General features: G+C 51.3%; 1 long non-coding RNA gene across 1 annotated transcript in view; it reads right to left on the bottom strand.

The window, feature by feature from the left end:
- The window catches only part of LOC110407324, a 161,528-nt gene that overhangs the window by 81,812 nt on the left and 57,410 nt on the right, over window positions 1-22,306 (bottom strand). The window contains exon 5 of the long non-coding RNA XR_002443858.1: window positions 7,101-7,250. This is a non-coding gene — a long non-coding RNA (uncharacterized LOC110407324). The remainder of the gene's footprint in view (window positions 1-7,100; window positions 7,251-22,306) is intronic.

Raw genomic sequence — 22,306 nt, 5'->3', positions numbered from 1 at the left:
AATTCTACTTGAATGAACAGAGACAACACATGAATGACAGGCTGCATGAGGGATGGAGCTCTTTGCACTTGAAGGCAGCTGAGCAGAGTACCACCCTGGACACCCAACCAACTCATTTTCAGAGGCACAGTCAAGAAAGGCATGAAATCACCAGGCAGCCCCTTTCAGAAAGGTGTCAGAGCTCAGGCCTCACAGCAGAAGTCCGTGTCTAGCTGAGAGTGCAGGGTGATGTTCCTCCACTCCATGGAATCCAACACGCAGTCACGCCTATTACACAGGAGATGATATTTTTGTCTGAGCCCGGCGCTGGCCACCACGAGGGAGAAGATGACAGACTTGAGACATTCGTGTCAGCGCAACTGATGGCGGGACAATAGGCTGCTTGAGCCGATGGTTTGTCAGGTAATTTAGCGTAACGATGCAGTAAGTCACTCTCCAAGTGGTGAGGGATTCACTGTTGAGTTAAGTCAATAGTCACGCTACCAGCCTTCACCCCAGGACAGCACAGCAGCAAGGAGATGCCTCCTTACTCATTCCTCTCCCTCCCAGGGCACAGTCACAGCATAAAACACACGGCAACGCTCTCCAAAACAGGTAACTGGTGAAAAATGACGCATGCAAAGAGCTCTTAGCGCAGGGATTCCTTCCTATTTCCACATCTATAACCTCGGTTTCAGCTGCTAAACTTTGCAATGAGAAGGGGCAGGCTGGGAACAAAGTGGGGACACAAAGTCCAGAGACCAACATGGAGGGCTGAAAACGTGCCCACAAGCTGCAGTGAGCATGAATGGCAAAGAAGGGGAAGCAATATGGACAAACACACGCGCGTACACACACATAGATCCCTCTTGCTCGCTTACACAGGGCGTTGCAGGACTCAGTGTAAAAGGCAGGCTTTCCCAGAGGAAGGCTCATTAGAAATCCTCACCACTCCCGTACCTTTCCTCTCAGTTTAAGAAAAAAATAGAACGCAGGGCATGTTCTTTTGAAGGTTGTTTTCTTTCATCCCTTCTCCACCCCCTGTCGATCTCCTCTTCAGTGTTTGTGGCCGGCCTGTTACCTCCGGCTGAGAGAGCAGGCCGCGAGCCAGGGCCTCACCGCAGCCTCCATCCCTCCGCGTCGCCCCAGCACTGCGCAGTTGTTGGTTCCCTATTGCACCCCATCACAAGCTCAACTCTCTCTGACCCTCAGGGATGAGCGGGGCTGGATGCTTAACGCAGCTGTTGAAATCTCTGTCAACACCGAGGTACACAGAGTCTTTGCCTGCTTGTAGGGCTGAACCTTTGCCCAGCCAGGCTTAGCTGACAGCAGATAACGCGGCACACAGGCACATCCTGGAGCTGGGCACCAGCAGGAAGGGCTGGAGGTGGATTTCCCAGCCAAGTGACAGGTTCCATAAAGCCTCTTCCACCCCACCAGCCCGGTCAGCCCCGCTACGAGCTGGCGTTGGCCCAGCTGGCTCCCAGCACCGACATCCCCCTGCTCTGGGTGATGATGTCCAGCCCTGCCCCAGAGACCATAGGGGCTGACAGTGAAATAACTCCTCGTCCTCGCAAGGGCTCACCACGTAAAGTCCCAGCACCAGCCCAGAGAGGGCATCCTTCATTTGCATCACAGCAACACTCAGCCAGGCTGGAGATCTTGACGGAGGCTTTATAAAAATGCACAGGAATTAATTCTGCCCTGCACGAGAGCAGCAGGCAAAGCTCCTGCTCCAACATTATCGTGCCCTCCATGGGTTTTCCTGTTGTGAGTGACGGAGTGAAGCAAGGAGCAGCCAGGTGCCTGGACAAGAGAAAACGGCAATGCCTGCCCCTGGAGCGCCTATAAACCACTGAGACAAGATGTAACACGAGGAGGAAGCAGGCTGGAGGCAGGAGGGGATACCATAAAAATAGGGTGGTTTAGAGAGTCTTTGCTGTGGGCATAAATCACCGCAGATCTCCCCACAGATCTCAGCAGCGCAGAGCAAATCCTCTCCCAGCACAGTCAAACCAAACCCACCTCCCCGGCTTGTGTTGTAACAGCACAGCCTCCAACCAGCAAAACTGGTGTAAAGGAGAGAAAAAAGGGCACCCGACCCCTGGGTGATGAACGGATGGAGGTGGAAGCAAAGGGACTTGGCCACCCCTGCCCAGCTCCCAAAGCTGTCATCCAGAGACCCTTCCCCTCCTACAAGGAGAGATCTGGGACATGCCACCAGGAGCACGGGGAGCACAGCACCCACAGAGCAGGGTGAAATCTTCTGCACACCAGTGAGGCTTAAATAAACCCCACTGCTCCCCACAAAAATGAATCCTCCCCACCCCACGTTCTCATCTCTCCTTCACACTTCATTCTCAAAATCTGCTATGGCGAAGACAGGATTCCTTTTGCTCCAAGAAGGAAAAAGAGAAGGGTTGGGTGAAGGGGCACCTTGTTTCAAATAAACAAACAAAATTTACTGCCGGACACATCTCCAAACCCTCGGCCTGGGCCGGCAAAGCGCAGCTGCGATGTAATAAGCACATAAATAAAGTTTACAGCTAAACTGGCCTGACCCAGTATTGCCCCGAGGTGCAGAAGAAGTATCTTGTCATTAGTATGCAGAACACATCGCCTTAATGTCTGCTCATTTGTTCTCAGCCCACTCAGCTCTATAAATCTCCACAAAAGGGCAAGGCAGGGCTGTGGGGGAGAAGGGGGAGTGGGGAGGGACGGGGATGGGAACAGCCCAGGGTCCCGCATCCCGGCGCAGAGACAATGTGGGCTTCACCTGCACTTCTCCCTCCCTTCCTTCCTCCAGCATCACAGCCTGCCTGAGGAAGAGGAGCAGCATCTGGGTAGCACATGCACTTCCCACTGAAGCAGAAGGGAATGAAATACAGCTGGTATTTCTGCAGGAGTGCTACCTGTGGGGCAGGACACCTCGCCAGCTGCATGCAGGGAGCACAGCCTGAGTGCATATGAAGCACTCAGTTACCTGCAGGAGACTGACAAACACGGCAGGGGCTTTAGAAAAGAAATTCCAACGGTATTTTTCTGCTCTCTCCCCCTTTTTATTTAATGTTGCATTGCTTTAAATGACTGCTCACCCTTCCAGACCCTCCAGATCAGCATCCTCCAAAATCCTGCACAGCACAACATACCCCTTCATCTCCCCGGCATCCCAAATCCCCCCTTGCCATCTCACCCCTAACATCACTTGTGTGTAGTTCTACCACAGCACTGCCCAAACCTCTGGGCTAGGCAGAGCTGTTTTGATATGAGTGACAAGGAGATGGTCTGGGGGAGAACTCCTGCATCAATGGCAGCATAAGCCATGCACCAGCAGCATCTCCAGCAGCCAAAGTCCAGTGTGCCTTCCCTCCCTCCTCCAGCCTCACTTTTCCAGGGCAGGTTGTGGTGGGAAGTCCCACACAGCCCTGCTAGGAAATAGCTTCAGTGCTTTGCACGGAGCAAAAAATCTTTTGTGTGCAGGGAAATGTTACTGATCCTTCTCTGTCATCAGTCTTGTTGGGCTCTCCTCCACGTGTTTGAAGAAAGCAGAACATGATTTATTACCTGACAGGAAAAAAAAAAAAAAAAGAGGAGCAGTGCAAAGCAGCCACACAGCAGATCACCACCTGGGAAGCAGAGGAGGAGGCATCTCAGATGGAAGTACATTGATCAGAAGAATCTGATGGCCCAAGAACTGGAATTTAATTAGGTACCGATTTACCTGAGCTTTGTTTCATGAGACACAGCGTTCCCTCTGAAGTCTTTCACAAAACAAGCAATTCCCCTTCCATAGCCCACTGCAAAGGCAGCCAAGGACTGCTCAAGAGATGAGAAAGCTCCAGGCTTCCAGCTGGCGCAGCTGACCCCTATTAAATACGAGACACCTCAACTGTGGCAGGCTCTGTGCCTCTCTCTGCAAAAAGCACTGGTTACTGCACCCTGAGAAAACAAGTTACTTCTGATCTAAGCTTTCCATGGAACAGCTCTCTGCACTCATACAGCGGTGCATAGGTCAGAGCTTGTCAGGGATAACACAATGCAAATGAGCACCTATGCAATTCAGCACCTGCAGCTGCTTTGAGGTGTCCTCAAGCAGAAAAAAAAAATAGAAAATGGGTACAACCAAAGTGTCCTTTTGCTTTTAGAAATACACCAAATACAGCCAGAACAAGCACTTCCTTGCATGCAATATTCAGGTTAAATTCTGGGCACCTTGACAGAGGTGCTCCAGAATCCTAAAATAGAAGAACCTGCATGGCCTGAGGGCATCAGCCCTCCCCGCTCTGCAGACAACAGGAAACCTCTCCCGGCTGCAGGGATGGTGCTGTGAGGGCTCTGTGCAGGAAATGAAGGTGTGGGATCCACCCTCCCCATGGGAATGATCCACCATAGCGCCAAGTGAAAAACACTCCCCAGGCTGAAAACCAGCTATCTGCTTGAAAGCAAAGGAGCTGCCCTTCCCAGCCAGCACTTCAACCCGGGACCGGAGTCAGGGAAGCTCAGCACCATGTTGTGAAATAGAAAAGCAGCTTAAGAGGCACCAGGGCAGAGCTGGGCACGATCAAGCACTGACCTGTGCCACCCCTGTTGGCACATCTCCTCACCAGCTCTGTGCAAGCAGATTATCCTGCAGGCAGGCAGGCTTCCTGGTCAGGCAGGTGAGGCTGCAGCAGCCCAAGTGCAGGAAGAAAAAGGGAGGAAGGAGACTCAGAATGTAGACTCATCCATGTTTGGGGTCTTGAAACCCCAGCAATCTTGCCTTCTTCCATTCCCAACTTTATTACAGAGAAGACATGATGTGGATTTAGCACATCTGCTCTGTATTTGCTTACTTGTAGAACCCTGCCAGTGCAAACATCATTGGCAAGAAAAAGCCCCTTCTAAGCAAGATGGGCAAGACTCTTGAGATTACTGCATCACCAGTGAAAGCTTCATGCAGCAGCCTTCTATTTCTTCAAACACCACATGTCCCAGGGGCACCTCCTAGCTGACAAAGGGCCCAGCTCCCCAAGACAGCCTGCCCATATCACATCACTACAGCTCCACGGCACCCAGGGTCTCCTTCCACATGGAGGACTCAGAGCAACAGGCTAATGGGGGAGATGCCATAACTCTGGCTGGTTTTTGTGGGGTTTGAGCAAACAAATTATTTGGTGCAGGCACGGAAAAAGGATAAAACCAAACACACGCTCCCTGGTATTTTTCTTCATGCTGCTATCTACCTACACCTTAGAATTTTCCTAGCATGCACCAAGAAAGCAGTAAGACCGTGTGCTCTTGAAGATTCTAAATTCTTAATTTTTGTTACCAGTGCACATGTTCAGGAATTCTTTAACCAATTTGGACATACATGAGATACGGCGTTTCAGCTGCGTGCAGGCACCTCAGCTATGCAACAACCTCCAAAACAAGAAGGAAGCAATACACAGCTTGGAATAAGATTTTAAGGGCAGAGGCCACAACGAAGGGTAAGATCTGAACTGAAACGCAAAGCTATAGGTGATCTGCAAGTTTAAGCCCAGGTGTTGCAATGGAGCTGCCTGTCTGCCTTGAACGCATACGGTGCCTCTACATTTCCTCTTAAAGGAGCTGAATCAGCAAATCCATCCGTTCCCACAGCCTTCCCTGCAGGTCGGGAAGAGGAGCTCAAATTCAGCACAGCATTTACACGGTGCTGTCCAGGATCAGGGTGGAGGGGTGAAGCCTGAGAACATTTCTGATGTCAGAAGCGATCAGGAGACGTGAGGGGATTCCACAGGGACAAAATGAGTGATGAAACCATGTGATGTTTTGCATCTCGCTGCACTGGAGGACTTTGCATTGTAACCTTGCAGTACATTGGTGTTAAACACATTCTTGTACATGAGCATGAGTAAGATTGTATTTAAACACACAGCGAGATCCATTAAATCTGCCCTGGTGGCGAGGAGGTGACCTCCCTTACCTCAGGTGGGAAACCAGCGCATCCGGCCTCTGATGCATCCCTCAGATATGCCAACTTGTTAGGTGATAATTGACATGCAATAAATCTGTTTTTTAACTCAGTTAATTACCTGTATTGCGCTCATGAGTAATACGATAGCATTTAAGGTGTGGCAAATTTTCCATTACAGAGCCCCGGCTGCAAGAATTCCATGAGAAACGTTTTCTTTCTCCTGGATGCAGCTCTGCAGCAGACAACCCCGCTCCAGTCCCAGTTTGTCACCCCCAAGCAGCTCTCCTGCCCATCCCATTGCGGCTCCTGCAGGACACCCCCTGAGCACCTCATGCTCATTGACCCTGGGCTAATTTCACACCTCTCCCAGCTATCCCCTTCTCTAACACCACAGCCCTTGCATCAACAGCACTGGCAACACTGGACAGATTGAAGGGTACTATGCCTAAAAAAATAAGGAAGGATGTATTGCAACCCAGCCAAAGAGCTAAGAAAAACGAAGTCGGAGGAACCGAGCATTCAAGTTCCCAGCTGGAAAAAAAGCATGGTTCGGTTCAGTGCACCGGCAAACTGGAGGTGGGGGTAAGGGAGAGCACAGAGCCCTAAGAGGAGGAAAATGTCCAGAAAAGAGGAGAAAACGGCTTATGAGAACCCCTCTCTGACACAACAGCAAGCTCAAAACACAACATCTGTAATCCAGACCTCACACAGCTCTGTGCTGTGCTCTCAGCAGGGCAGAGCCGATTAAAACAAGCTTGTTTCTCATCTGGAAAGGCTGCTTTTCCAAAATACCCTGTTGCAGGCAGGTATTTCAGTGGAGTGCTGCAGCGCTTTGCTCTTCACTTTTGAACTCTGCACCTCTGGGACGACTCAATGCAGCTGCTCCCATGCACAGGTTTACTCAGGGCGGCCCAAAGCCATATCCCTATTTTCCTGTAAAGGGGACCCATAGTACCACCCATGCACCCAGCCTCGAGGCAATCATCCCTTGCCTCCCCTGCTTTCATGCTGACACACTTCTGTCAGAAAGAGACAGAAGATAGAGAAAGAAAGAAAAAAAATCCCTGCAGATTCTCATCTTCCTTCCTTCCAAAGCCATTGTTTTGCAGTACAAGTATTTCAGCTCTCACTGTACCAGGGAACAGGATTAGACAGGTCACCGTGGAATCAGATTACAGACTTTTACCTTTTTAACTTTTCTTCTCAGCACGTAGGCTCGAGAACTGACACCCGGCAAGGGAGCAGGCAGGGGACAGGCATGGGTGGAGGTGGCCACTGAACGTCAGTGATTCAGAGGGATGTGCCAAGGGACTGGGAGTTCTCACGATTCCGGGACCTAAAATAAAGAATCGGATGGGCTAAAATTAAAGGGTGCAGAAGCGAAGAATTTTACCCAGCCCATTACATGCAATAGGAGGAGTGAACGTATCAGAAGGCGTCCTGCTAGAATTTTGTCCCAAATGGCTTTATTTCCCATGCAATTCTGAACTGTGTTTTCCCTCTCAGCTCCCCAGGAAGATGGCCCAGGCAGGTCTGGGAGACATCAAGAGACAGAGGAGAGTGAGGAGCCCATTCCAAGGGGCTATCACTGCAGTAAAAGGCCACGTCAAACTTACGCCCATCTCTAGACCTATCAAAGCTCATTACACACTTTCTGATAGCTCAAGATAGCTTGCATCCACTTTCGCTATTATAGATGAGAACACTGCTGCCTGTCCCCACACCTGCGCAGGAGTGGCGTACAAATTAGTTAATAGATGCTTAAAGCCTCTTAAGTATCATTATTCAAAACATCAGTTTAACCAGAACCTTATTACTGTAGTTAGCACTACTCCTGCTGTACATTCACTATTAATGTGAAGAGTTTGGGCTTTGAGCGTAACATATTTTTTCCCCCACCAGAAGATACAGAAGTCACTGAATTTGTAATTAGGTTCCAAGCATGGGGACCACAAAGAGAGGAAATGACTTGCCCACGTTCCTACAACGCAGCCATAGCAGTGAACAAACTCCTTTTCCCAAGCGTACACCAGTGCCCTAATCAATGAACCATCCTTCTTCCAATAATCCCTCTAATGACGTGTGTCTAAATCGCAGGGGCACATTGCATGATTTTGTCTCAGAACTTCTGAAGACGGCCCTGACTTTTGTTTTTAGCTCTGAGTCATCTCCACCAGATCAATTCAATTCATCTTCCCCCATCACAGGGAAAATAGGGACAAAGTGGTGCACCAAGAAGGAAGGATGCCAAGTTCATTCCGCTGTTGAGAGAACCGTGCACTGAAAAAGCACGTTTCTTTAATAGCATTCTTACAGCACGTACAGCATCCATGCACTAAATTTGTGTCAGCCTCAGACTCAAACAGTAGAAGCCTTAAGTATTTATTTTCACAGCTACACAGCCTGTTCACAGCTCATACTTATTTTAAGAGCCCTTCCGTATATTGCACAGCATCCACAGCTTAACCACGTGCCGCCTCCAAGAGACACCCAGCACAGACAACCAAGAGGAAACAGCTCCAACCCAAAGCCCAGGCAGGCAGATTTCTGTTGTCCCAGAACCTCAGGGAGGGAGGGCAGCAGCACCCCAAGGCCTGGACCCATCTCCAGCCACGTGCCACCACGGTGGCTTTGCCAGCATCCCAGGCTCTGTATGGCCCCAGCTGCTTCAGACATTTTGGCACATCCTAGAATGGCCCAGAACATCTTTGTTAATAAAGCTTCCGAGATAAAGGCTAACGCAATCCATTTCACAGGCTTCAGCTGGGTAATTACAAGCCTATCACTTCTGAGTTAATTACATGCAGCTAAAGACGTTATTACGTGCAGATGGAAAAAAACATCCTCCTTGAAACAAGTTCCTGCTGCCCTTAGCTGGCTGATAGATAAATAGTTCCAGCAAAGAGGAAAGGTGGGAAGCCTCCATTTAAATGGTGAGAGCCACGTTGTGCAATGCTGGAACAGACAGCTGGGAGCCAGGACAGCTCAAGGGAAAGCATCCCCCAAGCAGAGGGACCCTGGGGGCTGCACCTTTTGCAGCTGTGATGTTGGGGAGCCAATGGGGATGAGATGGGAGCTCCCTGGGGAACCTGTGCCCTGTGGTGTGCTCCTGAGCCTTGGGGGGGAAGAGGGGTGGTCATTGGGATGCCCCAGAGCATCACCTGGAGCAGTCAGTGGCAAAAGCTGATTTTTTCCCAGTGGTGAAGCAGGAGGATAATGTGCATGGGGAGCTACTGAACAGCAGCAAGCTTTGGCCACTTCCAAGCTTAGCTTCCTTTTCAGCTGATGCCCAAAGTCAAAAGCCATCCTTGGACAGATCCCACTCCTCGCTTTGCAATGGGACAGGCACTGCCCGCATCCTTCAGAAACTTACAAACAGCACCTTGAGGACATGCACCCACAGAAACCTACACAAGGGCACAGGGAGATAATTCTCCCCCTCCAACTGCCGATCTATTTTAAGCAGAGAACTTCAGAATAGAAAAGGCGAGGAGGAGAAGGAGCTCTGTCAAGCTGCAGCGATTAATAAATGCCAAACAGATGCACACCATCCTCTGCGGGATGATGTATGCGGCAGGCCAGGGCAAACCCCAGCGAATGCATTTCCGAGCTCATGGCCCGAGGGCTCCAACAGGTAGCAACAGAGAGGGGGGGAAAAAAAAAAAAGAAAAAAAAAAACAATCACAATTATAAAAAGAAACTGTCAGGAAAAAAAACAACACACTGAAAACAAGCAGGTGAGAAAAGTGACGGCAGGGTTCAACAACGGAGGTGGTGAAAGGAGCTGGAAATGAACAGATGCTGCCAGCCCCGATCCTGGAGGGATGACACCGGATAACGGAGCAGTGATTTTCCAGTGCAGGCTTTGCTGGTGGCTGTTTCCAGCCCTGAGTCTCTGTTTCCCGGGGCTGGGACTGTTCGTGTATCAAACGCCTTTGTGGGATGGTACACCACTCACCCCAGCTGGGCACTGCTCCTGTACTGAGTCAATACTTAAAATATTTGCCATCCGTGTGTCAGGCATGTAAATTAGCATTTAAGTCCTGATGCTTGTACCCCATTAAAGGCTTCTTAATCTCCAGCTGCTCCAGTGCTGCCAAGGTGGAGCGTTCCCAGCCTGCAGTTCACTCCTGGTCTCCGCTATACAGAAAATCCACCTTTTTTTTTTTTTTTCTTCAGCATTTCTCCCTGAAAACCAGCACCACTCCCTGCCGGAGCCATTCCAGCAGGTCCAGCAGCGCCATGCAGCCGCTCGGGCACATTTTTGCCGTACCCACCCCTCGGCCAGGCTGGAGGAATGCAGCGCAGTCAGTCCTGTTTGCCTGTGAAAAACTCTGCCTTGGCTATCAAACAGAACTGAAACCATTTTCGAGCCGCTTGCTGACCCTCCACACCCACTCTGCAGTACGTGAGGCCAGTAATTATTTACCCAGCAAAATATTAAACAAGGAGAGGGGAAGAAAGCTTTCAGGACAAGCAGAGCTACTTATCATTTCCTTCAATCTAGGGCTGGGTTTTTGAGAGTCATTTGCCTACAGGTGATTGACAGCGGTGTTTTATGATGAAATATGGTTTGTGAAAACATCTTGCCTAAAGAGGGTTCCACCAGAGCGAATAAATGCCATCGGCTCACCTGATGGTGCCACCCCTAAAAGCACTGCTCAGACACAGAGCTCATGGATCCAGATGCACGAGCTCCATACTGAGTGTCAGCGGTGGGAGAACTGATTTAAGTGATACCCTGCTAGATCCTCTGGAAGGAGGAAAACTGAACGTGGATTTCATTGCAAGCTGCCCCGTGGAGCCGGGGATCATGCCATGAGTTACAAGTGAGCATGGTTTGCTCCATTCTCTTCTTCCACCTTGAGCATCTCTGCTCCGCTCCATGGCTCCAGGTGCCCATGGCTCCAGGTGCCCATGGCTCCAGGTGCCCATGGCTCCAGGTGCCCATGGCTCCAGGTGCCCATGGCTCCAGGTGCCCATGGCTCCAGGCACGCTCTCCTCCATGCAGTGCTCACACGGAGAAGTGCCATGCTTGAGACAAGACGGGACACGTTGCTTCCTCTTTACAGTGCATTAGGATTCCAAAAAGCATTTCTTTGGAGAAAGCCTTTATTCAAACTGCCCAAGACAACGAAAACACAAATGGATTTCCTCATTTCCAAAGCACAGAATTTACATCAAGCATATTTTGTGCCCTGCTCTGGCAGGAGGGAGGCTCCATCCGCATTCTGAACGAGGTGAAATTCAGCTACAAAGAGACAAAGCCATCAGCCCAAGGTTCCCAAGGACCACCAGTAGCAAAGTGAAAACTGGGAGTCTGCATTCCAGTGCTATCTCCTGTCAGCACCGCTAAAGCGTAGCACGGCATCATATTGTTTTTAAGACAGAAGCCTGAGAATGTTACAAAATTTAGATTAGCTTCAGAAAGCAGCACACAAGGATACCCTTGAAGTGAAGGATCCTGCGGCTGCGCTCAGATTAAAGTTTCTTAAGGAGGTTATTTGAGAATTCTCAAATAACAACAGGTCATTGAAACACCCCTCTGGCCCAACTGGAGCACTCCACAAGCTCGGCCTTACCACACCCCACATTTAATGTGTGTGATGCAGTCACTGCAGAGCCCTGCTGCGGTTGGAGCTCTCCAGCCCAGGTTCCCTGCACATGGCCCCCATACCCTGGCCAGAGCCATCGCCACCTCCTGCCCCATCCAAGGGCAGCTGCCTGGAAAATGCTGCTTTGGTCAATTTTTCTCCCTCCCGTTTCAGAATAAATCTAGGCCCCCCAGAAGATTCAGAACCATCCAGTTCAGGTCTAAGTGACATTTCTGTGAATTTTCCATCATGCTTTGAGGCTCTGCAGAACTACTCATGTGCATGACCCTGAGTTAGTTCACATGCGTGGCATAATCTGTGTCTATGGGACTTTGAGGCCACAAACCTGCAGCAGGGCTTGGAGCAGATGCAAGTTTAAAGAAAAAAAAGTTTTAAAAAAACCCCACACTAGGTAGAGATTTCCAAAGCACAAGGCAGGAAAGCTAATTAAAGCAGCTCAGGTGTTCCCTGCACCTCAGGCTAGTGTCAGGAAAGAACCCACATGCACACACACAGGAAGGCAACAGCCCATAATATGCAGCCCGGTGCTTCTCAAGAGGCTTTTACCTAAACGTTGCCACAGTGATGTGTACATAAGCCTGTCCTTGCTCTGAACTGCAATCAGCAGCCCGACAGAGAGCAGCCAGAGGTGGGGGGGCGGGGGGGGGGACAGGTGAGTGTCAGAAGAGCAGAAGAGGGTCAGTTCAGGGCTTTGTTGGGGTGAAAAGCAGCTTCCCCCAATATTACCCATACAGACCCTAGGTCAGCCAACAGCCCCTTCCATAAGGAAGGGATGAAGCAGGGGCAATGCTCAAGAGAGCTTCGAGGACCACAGGCAAGCTCAGGAGATGCTCCAGCCACCAGCACCAAGCGGGTACCGCGCTGAGCACCATGCAGCTCCCACTGTGCCGTGGCTGCAGGAAGCAGAGCCAGAATCACAGAACACCCCGAGCTGGAAGGGACCCCTAAGGATCATCGAGTCCCAGCTCCTGAGAGCCAGGAGGGCCAGGCTCATAACACCAGAATTTTCTGAAGCCGGTTTGCTGGAACTGGAAACTTAATTAGCAAAAATCCACAGGTATCATTTCGGAAGAAATATTATTTCCAAGTTAATAAGAAAAATATTTTAATTGCAGTATTTAACAAGTTATAGCTATGCCAAAACATTCTCCTGGGAAGACCTCGCGTGTTTTCCTTGAATTGCAACTGAGAGAGAGCAAAAGAGGGGAGGGGGAAGCACAAGAGGAGAACTGCAGAGGGGCGGACAAGCAGCACTGAAGGCTCTGCAGAAGCAGCAGCAACCAGCTCAAGCACCTGGTCAGACGCAGAGGATGTGACATGAAGGTGAGCAGGTAACACCACCCAGCAGCTGGCACAGCCAAGGGGCAGGAAGCTTCCTCCTTTGAAGGCAGCTGCTGGGGGTAGTGTTTGTTTTCTCAGCACGGCTCAACAGAAATATGACTTTTCTCATCAATCCCGCAGACAGCGCTAAGTAGTGTTTGCTCTCGAGTCAAGTTTCTTTCCTGCTGAAGTCTCTCGGAAGCAGCCCGGTCCCCCTCCCTTTTGAGAACGCGTCGGGTTTGGTCAGTGACCATGACCCCACTGCCACCAAGCCACACCATAAAAATAGCACAGGTTCTACCTACGCAGCTCAACATGCAAAGTAGCCATAAGCAGCAGATGAATCATTGATCTGCATGATCTAAGGTTCTCAGGTCATTATTATTCCTGAATCACATCTGCTCATAAATGCCTACTATTATTAGTAATCGTAGTATTACCAGTCAACGGAGGACTAGTTTCAGCTGCCTTAGAAAAATATTTCCCCTGGAAGGGTCCAGTGGCAGCAACTCCCCAACAAACATCTCATTGCATCCGCTGGGATTCAAGGTTTCGGCCACTCAAAGTAATTAAAAGGTTAAAAAATTGGAGAAAGGAAAAGAGGACTAAAATAAAACCAGAGTCATTGTTTACTTCCTCGTGTTGGTTTTTAGATGCTATCAAGCTCCTTACCAGGAACTCAAACAGCAGGGACTCACTTTGATAAAACATATCCTTCCTCCCCACTGCGGGCATTTGGGTAGGAGCTCCCGGCAGCTCGTGGTCCCCATGCCTCGGCATTCCCCAGAATAGGGCAGAATGGGATTTTCCAGTCACGCAGAGCTCCCCTTAGGGCTCACAGATCCCAGGAGCCCTCCACAGAACCTGGAGGGCTGCTGGCTTCTGTCTGGCTCTGAGCTGGAACAATTCCCTTTGCTCCTCGGGAACCAAACCCCAGCAAGGCTCAAATGCAACACAAGTGGAACGAGGGACGATGGAAGCAGGAGGGCAGCTGGAGCCACGAGTTTTCAATGCATTTGATCAAAATAATTTCAGCAAACATGAAAGCAAACCGTTCCGCAAGTGAGCTATTCCCTCAGCTCTTACTTCATGGCCAAGACGTAGTAACAGCCTATAAAAAATTTCTAGCTCCGTTTCTTTGCGGGAAGCAATCAAGTGGTTTCTGCTCAGCATCCACCGCCTGGGGAAATAACAGCAGCGAGCCACGCTCAGAGACAGAGCTCTGCGGGTCACAGCCATCCCCTGTGTCCATCCCATCCCTCTCTCTGTGGGGCAGCCCTCCTGCCTCCCAAAAGCAGGAGCCCACCTCGAGCCATCCGCCCCACCGCGGCCTGTCGAGATGATGGATGCCACCGCCGCGCCGGGTTAGCGCTGGCCGCACGCTGAGCACCTGTGGCATCTGTCAGTTCTCAAGAAGACACCGTTAACCACAGCTTCAAATTTCCTGAAACTGGAGATAATTGTTGGTTTTGGCCGGGCTCTGCAGCGTGCCCAGTGCGCCAGGCTCAAGGGCTCATTGGAAGTGTGTGATTTAATAGGAGACAAGAAACCCTGACTCCAGCAAAACCCCAGGCTGGAAGGAGGCTTCAATATACTTCAACAAGCAGCATTATTGCTTTTTAATATTCCTTCTGAACCACCTCTGCTTCAAACGCCTGCTCCCATGACACCAAAGCACTGGGTAAGCTGCGATAAAAGCAAAGGCATTTCGGCAAAGCCATGCACGTACCTCTCCCTGTGCTCAGCCCTGCTGGGCTTCATGCAGCTATCACCCACCAGGGAAGGGTGAGCTTTGCAAACCAGCATGCACTGGGGGCAACACGAGCCCTGCAGCTTCACCACCACTGAGCATAAGTTTGCAAAACGTCCCTGTAAAACCTCCCAGGCCAACCACAAGGACCAAAAGAATGGGGTGGGATTGGTTTTTTTGTTCCAAGCAGAGATAGAAAAAAGGTTTTGCTTCTTTTTTTTAAATACAACCCAAGGACTCAACAACCGTACAGCCAGCTCCATCAAGGATATACAGGGCAACAAACAAGATGCAAGCACAGGTGATACGCTCAGAGCTGCAATGCAGCACGCATCTCGGCTTCCAGAAGCTGGTTCTGCTTAGAGCAGGGTGGGGGAATGCACCACTCAGGACTCTTTTTTCCCATTCCCTATTTCCCAGGCAGCGTGGCTCTGTTAGCAGGCTGGGCAGGCTCAGTAGAACTGGACCCCTCAGCTCACTGTGAGCTTAGGTGAGGTGAGCATTTCCCAGAGGACAGCAGGTCAGTGCCACGTTACAGAGACTCTTCTGGGACTCCCTTTGCACCCACCCCTTCTCCAACTTGCACTTCAGCAAAGCAGTGACCCAAAGCCTCCCTCCTCTTCATCGCTGGCCAAGCAGAGCAGCCTCAAGATGTTCCTTCTTTCATTGCATGCCTCATCCAAAGAAAACATTTAGATTGTGCGTTGCCCAGACAGGTTGCACGTACCCCAGCGAGGTCTGCTGCAATCTCTGGCAGCGATAGGAGCATGTCCCAAACCCAACAGAGCTAAGGACACCTCGGAGCTGCATTGGGCAACCCCAGAGCGCGAAGGAGTTAAAGCAACCTCATTGCTGAGGGATTTCTCTGTAATCTGTACACATGTCATGGGGATCAGGGCTGTGGGTGGTAGTGCTAGTCTGTGGCAGTTGTTCAGGCCCATGGCTCAGCACCTGACCTGCTCAGAAAGCCCTCTTATCCGAGCAGTTTTCAAATTTAATTAAGGGGGACCTATGACGGGCTTAACTCCGCCGCTGTGCCAGCCCGAAAGCTCTTTCAGGAGTTGTGCACAGAGGGAGGAGGGAGCAGCGTCACCACGCAGGGACACCGAGAGGGACTTCACATGGTTTCACCTGAACCACCAAACAGCAAAGAAACAAGGGGAGGAAAAAAAAAAAAAAGGAAAAAAAGAGTGAAGGAGATGCTGAGAGCAAGGGGTCAGATTCTTTTCTGCAGAGGTAATGGTGGAACCAGGCGGAAATGCAGGTTAATAAAAAACGGGCTCTGCTGGTTAAAGTTTGCTAGCACCGGAGCACTGAGTGCCTACAGCCCCCGGGAGCAAGGGGAAGCTGCTAGGAGAATGGGGCTGGGGGCTGAACCCTCAGTGAGGAAATGGCAGCTGTCCCCATCTGGGTGCACCACTGTCCTAAAGGATGGAGAAGACGCTGCCAATGCAGCCACTGGGACACTCTGGCACCCTGAGAAACCACAGTGCAGAGCTGGGCCCTGTCCCCAGGCTCTGCTGTGCCCCCAGTTCTGCCACCAAACCACCACGACTCACCCAGCAGGCAAGCATTACTCCTTTCCAAAAGGGACACTGCTTTCAATGAATGTCATCCACCGTGGCTGCCGTGCAGGGAAGAGGCAATCACGGAGGACATCAATGGGCACTCATTTTACTGGCGTTTTGAAGATGATATTTCTGTCACAGGAACATTAGCACCATTCAGGACATAGACCATCAGTTTGACAACACAATGGTGAGAACATCAGGGCAGTGTTGCATAAGACAGACCCCCTAGCTAAGCTAATGCAAAGTGGCAAGCAAGAGACTCCTTCCCCAAAAATTAGTCCCAGGCCAAGATGAAGACTCTGGAGTAGAGACCTCACAGCTCTGCTGGCCCTGTAGCCACCAACTGCTCATAGCCACATCCTTCCATCCAGCTGTCACATCACTGCCAGCCTCAATCTTACTCTTCAGTGAGTCGGGTAGAAGTTACGTCATTAACTGCTAACACAACTACCTGAATGGCAGTAGCTCTATGCCCTGACTTGAAATCTGGAGCCTTGGTTTGAGGCTGGGATTGAAGGGTTTGGGTTCCCCCCACCTTCCAGTTTTGGCTACTAGGCAAACTCGCTGAGAGCAGGAAATTAGGAATAGAAACAGTCTCAGTGTCAATACTTCACTGAGTCTGTTTACCGTAGGCTATTTGCACTAGATAGTCACTCAGAAGTGTCTCACCTCTGCTCTTCAAGAGCCAAATGATGTCATGGAAGTGGCATCCAGAGCAGGAGCCAATAGAAGCCAACATAACCTGCGCCCAGCAGGAAATCACTCAGAAGCACCAACAACCCCAACAAATAAAACTTGCTTCTCCCTGCTGCTGCCCATCACCAGCACGGGGGCACAACCAGAGGACCACATCCCACTGCCCATCTCACATCCCAGCAGGGATTGTCACATCCTGCCCATCCATAACAGCATTTTCTCTGCAACGTGTAGAACTAGAGAGCATTATGCTGCAGCCCCCAGGATGCCATTACCTTGCTGCTCCCCAGGAGGACCACTCAGAGCATCCCTGCATCCTGAGGGCACAGAGCAGCGAGTGGAGACAAAACACAGCCTAGGCAGCAGCAGCCTCAGCCTGCCCCATGGCCACCCCCAAACCGCAGCATCTCCTTCTAGGCCCCAACAGCAATTAGCATTTATTCCCATGGGAGGCAGCCACAGAAGCAAGGAACACGAGAGGCCATGGCAAGTCCCACACCCACGCAGGGCACCCGTGGTGCTCCTGCATTCCTGCGCTCCAGGAGCTGCTCCAGCACTGTGCTCCCTGCAGCGAGCCCGGCCCTGTGCTATGGGATTTGTTCATCAGGGTGAACCAAGGGGAAACGGGACAGAGCATAACTGCCCTGAGCTCACCCACCCACAAGCATGCACCAACCCCAGCAGGGCCCTGTGGGACATGCCAGCCTCTCTCAACACCCCAACCCCATTGAGGCATGGACCACTCACGTTCACCCGCATCCAAATATTCCCTATGGGATCTGTGGGGCCAGGGAACTGCTGCCCTGCTGGGGGTGATTTGGATGGGGACAGCTCACAGAAGGAGCTCCCTTATCCCACCCCCAGAGCCCCCAGGGTGCAGAGGCATTGAGCGTGTGGGGGGAGCCCACACAGGGCAGGGGACCCCCAGGAGCTGAGGACAATTCAGATGCTGGCACCGCCTCCAGCTCCTTTCAGCTCTCGGTGGCATGCTCCAAAATGCATGCACAGGGACAGCAGGGACAGGCTGACATGATCCGCCTTTGGCAGCCCTCAAAAAGAAACAGTTCACCATTTCATCTCACTATTTAAAAAAATAAGAAATAAAAGCGGAGCGGGAGGGGGCATATCACACGATTAAATGTCCATGGCAGCCGAGAGAAAGAGGAGGACAGGAACACAGGAACTCAGAAAAAAAAAAATCTGCTTTTTATTATTAAACTATTATCTCAAATTTCTAATAAGCAGGTTGAAGTTTAAATTACAAGATCTCTAACAAAGTCAGGATCCAAACAGTTCAGGAGCCCTCCGATAACAATCGCCTTCCCCCAGATCGGTTTCAAGTCATTTCTGTGCACAGACAAAGCTCCCATTCAGAGCAGGGGAGAGGGACCTCAGGGTTTTATTACCCACGTGTTGTGGCCCTGAAGACGCAGCAGGGATGGATGGAAGCAGGTTCTGCTCCCTGTGGGGCACCTGGGGCCGCATAGGATGGGACAGCAGGGCCACCACAGCGCTGGGGACAGGACACAGCAGGTCCAGCCCTGGGGGATGGAACCCAAGTTCCTGCTAAATGCAACCTCACAACATCTCCTGGATTTGGGAGGAAAGAGGGGAGCAAGGAGCCCTCTGCCTCACAGCCACAAGGTGCTGTCAGCTCCCGGAGTGAGCTGCAGAAACAAGCTCCAGTCCCCATAGTGTCAATTGCATTTGGATACCTGGAGATAGTGCTAGAGCCAAGCAATGTGCCACAGCTTGTTAGAGGCTGGATCCAACCTCAAGGCATCGTTTTTACTGGTAATCTTGCAGAAAGGATATACCTAAACCTCTGATAAATTTAAGCAGAGCTTTTATTTAAAGGGAAGAGACATCTGATACTTGTTTGGGAAGCTGAAACCAGGGCAGGACCAAACCCTTTGCCAGGTGATAAGCAGAGAGCTCATGGACTAAACTGCAGGGGTATTTGAAGGACCACAACTCACTCCTCCTGCAAAACACTGGGTCCAGCATCCTCAATGCCAACTTCAAGAGTATCCTGAACTGGAAAAGTCAGAGCTAGCCGAGTGCCTTTGGGGCAGAAGTTCCCAGATGGGTTGGAGGAGCTGCAGATTGTTCCGATTTCTTCCATTTCCCATACCTGCTACCTCTGAGGTCCAATTGCGTTGCTTATTCAGAGATACAGGGCACTTTTTCAAAGGTAGATTTCCCAAAATCCCACTTTCAGGTGTGGGTTGGAGGATGCCAAAGCCATTTTCATATCACACTCCCACCAGCACAGGAATCAATGCTGTTCAATGCCTATGGGTGTTGGGATGCAGGAAACCAAGCAGGGTGATGCTGGAAGACAGCAACCAGAGGCACAGCCCCCTCAAAGCTACCCCTTCCTCCCCCCTCTCATGGAGGAACAAAGCTGCTGGAGACCACAGCATCACTGATTGCTCCCCAGGTTGCGCAAACAGCTCATCATAAACGCCCTAAATCAGCACTCAGAGCCATCCCAAGGAGACAACCCCACCCAGAGATGCTGCCCACAGGAGCTCCCAGCTCTGCCCCACGCAGCCAGGCCGCTCCATCTCTGCACTGCCAGCAACCCCATACATCACTCTGAAAAACTTCCCCCGTGCTTTGCCAGCCCGGCCTCCGAGATTCCTCTAATGAATTCAGGAGAAAATTAATTACGGCAGGATTTTCAGAAGCACAGCATCTAATGATCGACTCCCTCTGCCCTAAACCAGATAATCTCAGGCTCCTATTCGTGCTGCCAAGCCCCGCTCCCTCCGCCTCCCCCTTCCCATCCCAACACAATGCCACCATCTAAATTAGGCAGGGAAAGAGTCGCTTGGCAAAAGCGAATCGAAGCACTAAGGTCAGGCCCTGAAAAACAACAAAACTGCCTAAAGAAACCCCAGCGCTAATCCCATCATGCTTCCGCCAAAGATTCCCCTTTTCAAGTGTTTTCTTCCTGGTAAACAAAGTTCTCTCCATTGGGCTGTGAATTTCAGGACATGGTTGCTTAGTAATAGCGGGCTGGAAACCAGGAGCTTCGCTCTCCTCCATCGCCTTCCCCAGAGGATAGCACTGAATTTATTAGAAAAAAATTAAAAGACTCCCGAAAGCCCAAGGCAGAGCTGATTTACACCACAACAACTCCTGCTCTGTGCAGAGTTTTGCAACCAGCAATTTGGATTCACGTGCAGAGATGCTCCACGTGTGCTTTCAGCTCCAGCACCGAGCAGACCTCATTTCACCCCACATCTCCCTCCACATCAGGTCTGAGTGAGCCCCCAGCAACGCTCCCCAAAGCTTCTGATGCTGAGGACCACAAGAGACTCCACAGCACCACTCTGGACCCTCTCCCTTGTGCCCACCTCTGAGAGCAGTGCTGCTGTAATATCTCCATGTTGCCTCTATTTCCACAACTTCTGGTTTCCCTGGGCTCACTTGTGCCATCCCAATAGCCACACTGGCTCCCAGCAGCAATGCTTCCCCTGAAAGCTGAGCATTCTGAACCATGCCATGGAACAGCAGCTCTACCCCCTCCCACAGGGCAGTTCCTCCCAGCATCCTCCAACACCTCCACATTGCAGTGGGGAGGACGAACTAGAAGTGCACGCTATGGAAGTGCTGTCATCTCCCCACATCCCTGAGCATCCTCTGTACTCCTTGCAAGAAAGCCATGGAGCAGGGGGGAGAGGCTCACCAAGGGCACTGCATCATGGTGCACAACCATTGGGGAGTGTGGTTTTGCACAAGCCTTGCTTTCCCAGTGGTATAAACAGCAAAAGGAGCCTTTTTGTATGCCCTACTTGAATGCCAGGGAGCTCAGAGCCCAGGAGGACACAGCAGGGCATCGTGGCCAAGAGGTCCCTGCGTGCCACCGGCTCCCAGCAGCACCCACAGGGAGAGCATCAGCACCAACGCCCCAAACGGCTGCTGGCTGGCTGCTCCTAGGCAAACAATCCTGCTCAGCCCAGCTTTAAAGGGGTCAGGAGCCTTTCAGTGCATGGTCTGGCACAGCCTCAGCTCCCCAAGCCCAGATCCCACTGACTTGAATAGGAGCGAGGCGCCTAAGTCCATCTGGCCCTGACTTCACAGCATCATCCGAGACGCGCAGTCTGGGCAGCGCTGGTGCTGCTCGCTGCCCTCCTGGAGAACACACAGCTGCTTCCACTCAGCCCCGAGCCCTGCACAGGCGCTGTGACCATGCCAGCATCACGAGCACTGCGACCCCGAGCCATGGCAGGCACCAGCCTGGGGCTGGCAGAGGGACCGGGGGCTGTTCGGAGCATTTCCCTCCTCCCATGCTGCTGCTAGAGGCTTGCTCCAGCTCCTCACTAATTATGCCGGTCTCGCTCAGCCGTTATATAATAGGTGAAAAATGCATTTGCCTGGGTGTCACAAGAGGGGACTGCCAGGGGCCAGGGCTCCAAACAAGCAAAGCTGTGCCCTCCAGCTTCCTGCAAAGGGTCTTAACCCCACCGGCAGCAAAGGTGCACGTTCCTCCATCTGCTGGAGAACAGGTGGCTGCCTCACAGCACAGACAAGATTCTAGGAGATCAAAGCAAGCTTTCACTTATTTCAGCCTCTTAAAACTCTGTTTAACATTTGACCATGCGTTGCTTTGCCCAGGGTTAGGAAACATCCTTCTCACCAGAGCCATGCGGTGCTCAGCTCCTTTGCAAAGGTGTTGGATGCATCCTCTGTGCCGACCTCAGCATCTCTCACCAGCCCCAGGGCATCGCAACAGGCAACTGGGGCAGAACTGGGAGCTGAGACACAGGCAAGAAGCCTGAGCTCAGCAGGGCTTTAGCATTGCTCTTATATTGGAGCTGTGTGCACTGCACCAGCGCTTGGCTGGAAGTGAGTAGAGGAAACCAGCAGCAAAGGTTGAGTTTGAATGGATGGTTTATGCTGAAATGTGGGGAGGAAACTTTTCATCATGAATGCAAAGTAGCCCCAACTCCTGCAATACCCAGCTTTTCACCAAAACGGCTCCTAAACCAAAACGTGGGTACAAAAGACAATAAAGGACAAGTATCTGAGAAACAGGGAAAAACATTTCTCCCTTGGTTAAAAGGTCAGTGCTAGGCATGTCCCACAGGATCACAGCCCTGCCTGCCACACTTGAATGCATTCCATCTTTGCACCCACACACCAGGCTCCCTAAAACCAACCTCCCGAGGGATGCTTCAAACCCAAGAAACAAACAGGGACTGCAGAGCCTGGAAACACTGCACAGCCTGGAGACACTGCACAGCAGGGAGGAGGTAAAGCCCTGATCACGCATCCCTCCCCCGGCCACAGCAGTGCTGGGTTGCCTGCGTCATCCTCCAGCCAGCAGCACCCACAAGGCCGAGGTCTATTTTCTATTTGTTTTCCCAATTTCTCAGCAGTAAACCAGGCCAGTTGGAATGAAAAAGGGCAAAAAACAGAGGGGAGGAGA

The sequence above is a fragment of the Numida meleagris genome, chromosome 17 (assembly GCF_002078875.1).
Source record: "Numida meleagris isolate 19003 breed g44 Domestic line chromosome 17, NumMel1.0, whole genome shotgun sequence".
Taxonomy (NCBI): domain Eukaryota; kingdom Metazoa; phylum Chordata; class Aves; order Galliformes; family Numididae; genus Numida; species Numida meleagris.
The sequence above is the reverse complement of the archived record's forward strand: the minus strand, read 5'-3'. Positions and strand labels throughout refer to the sequence as shown.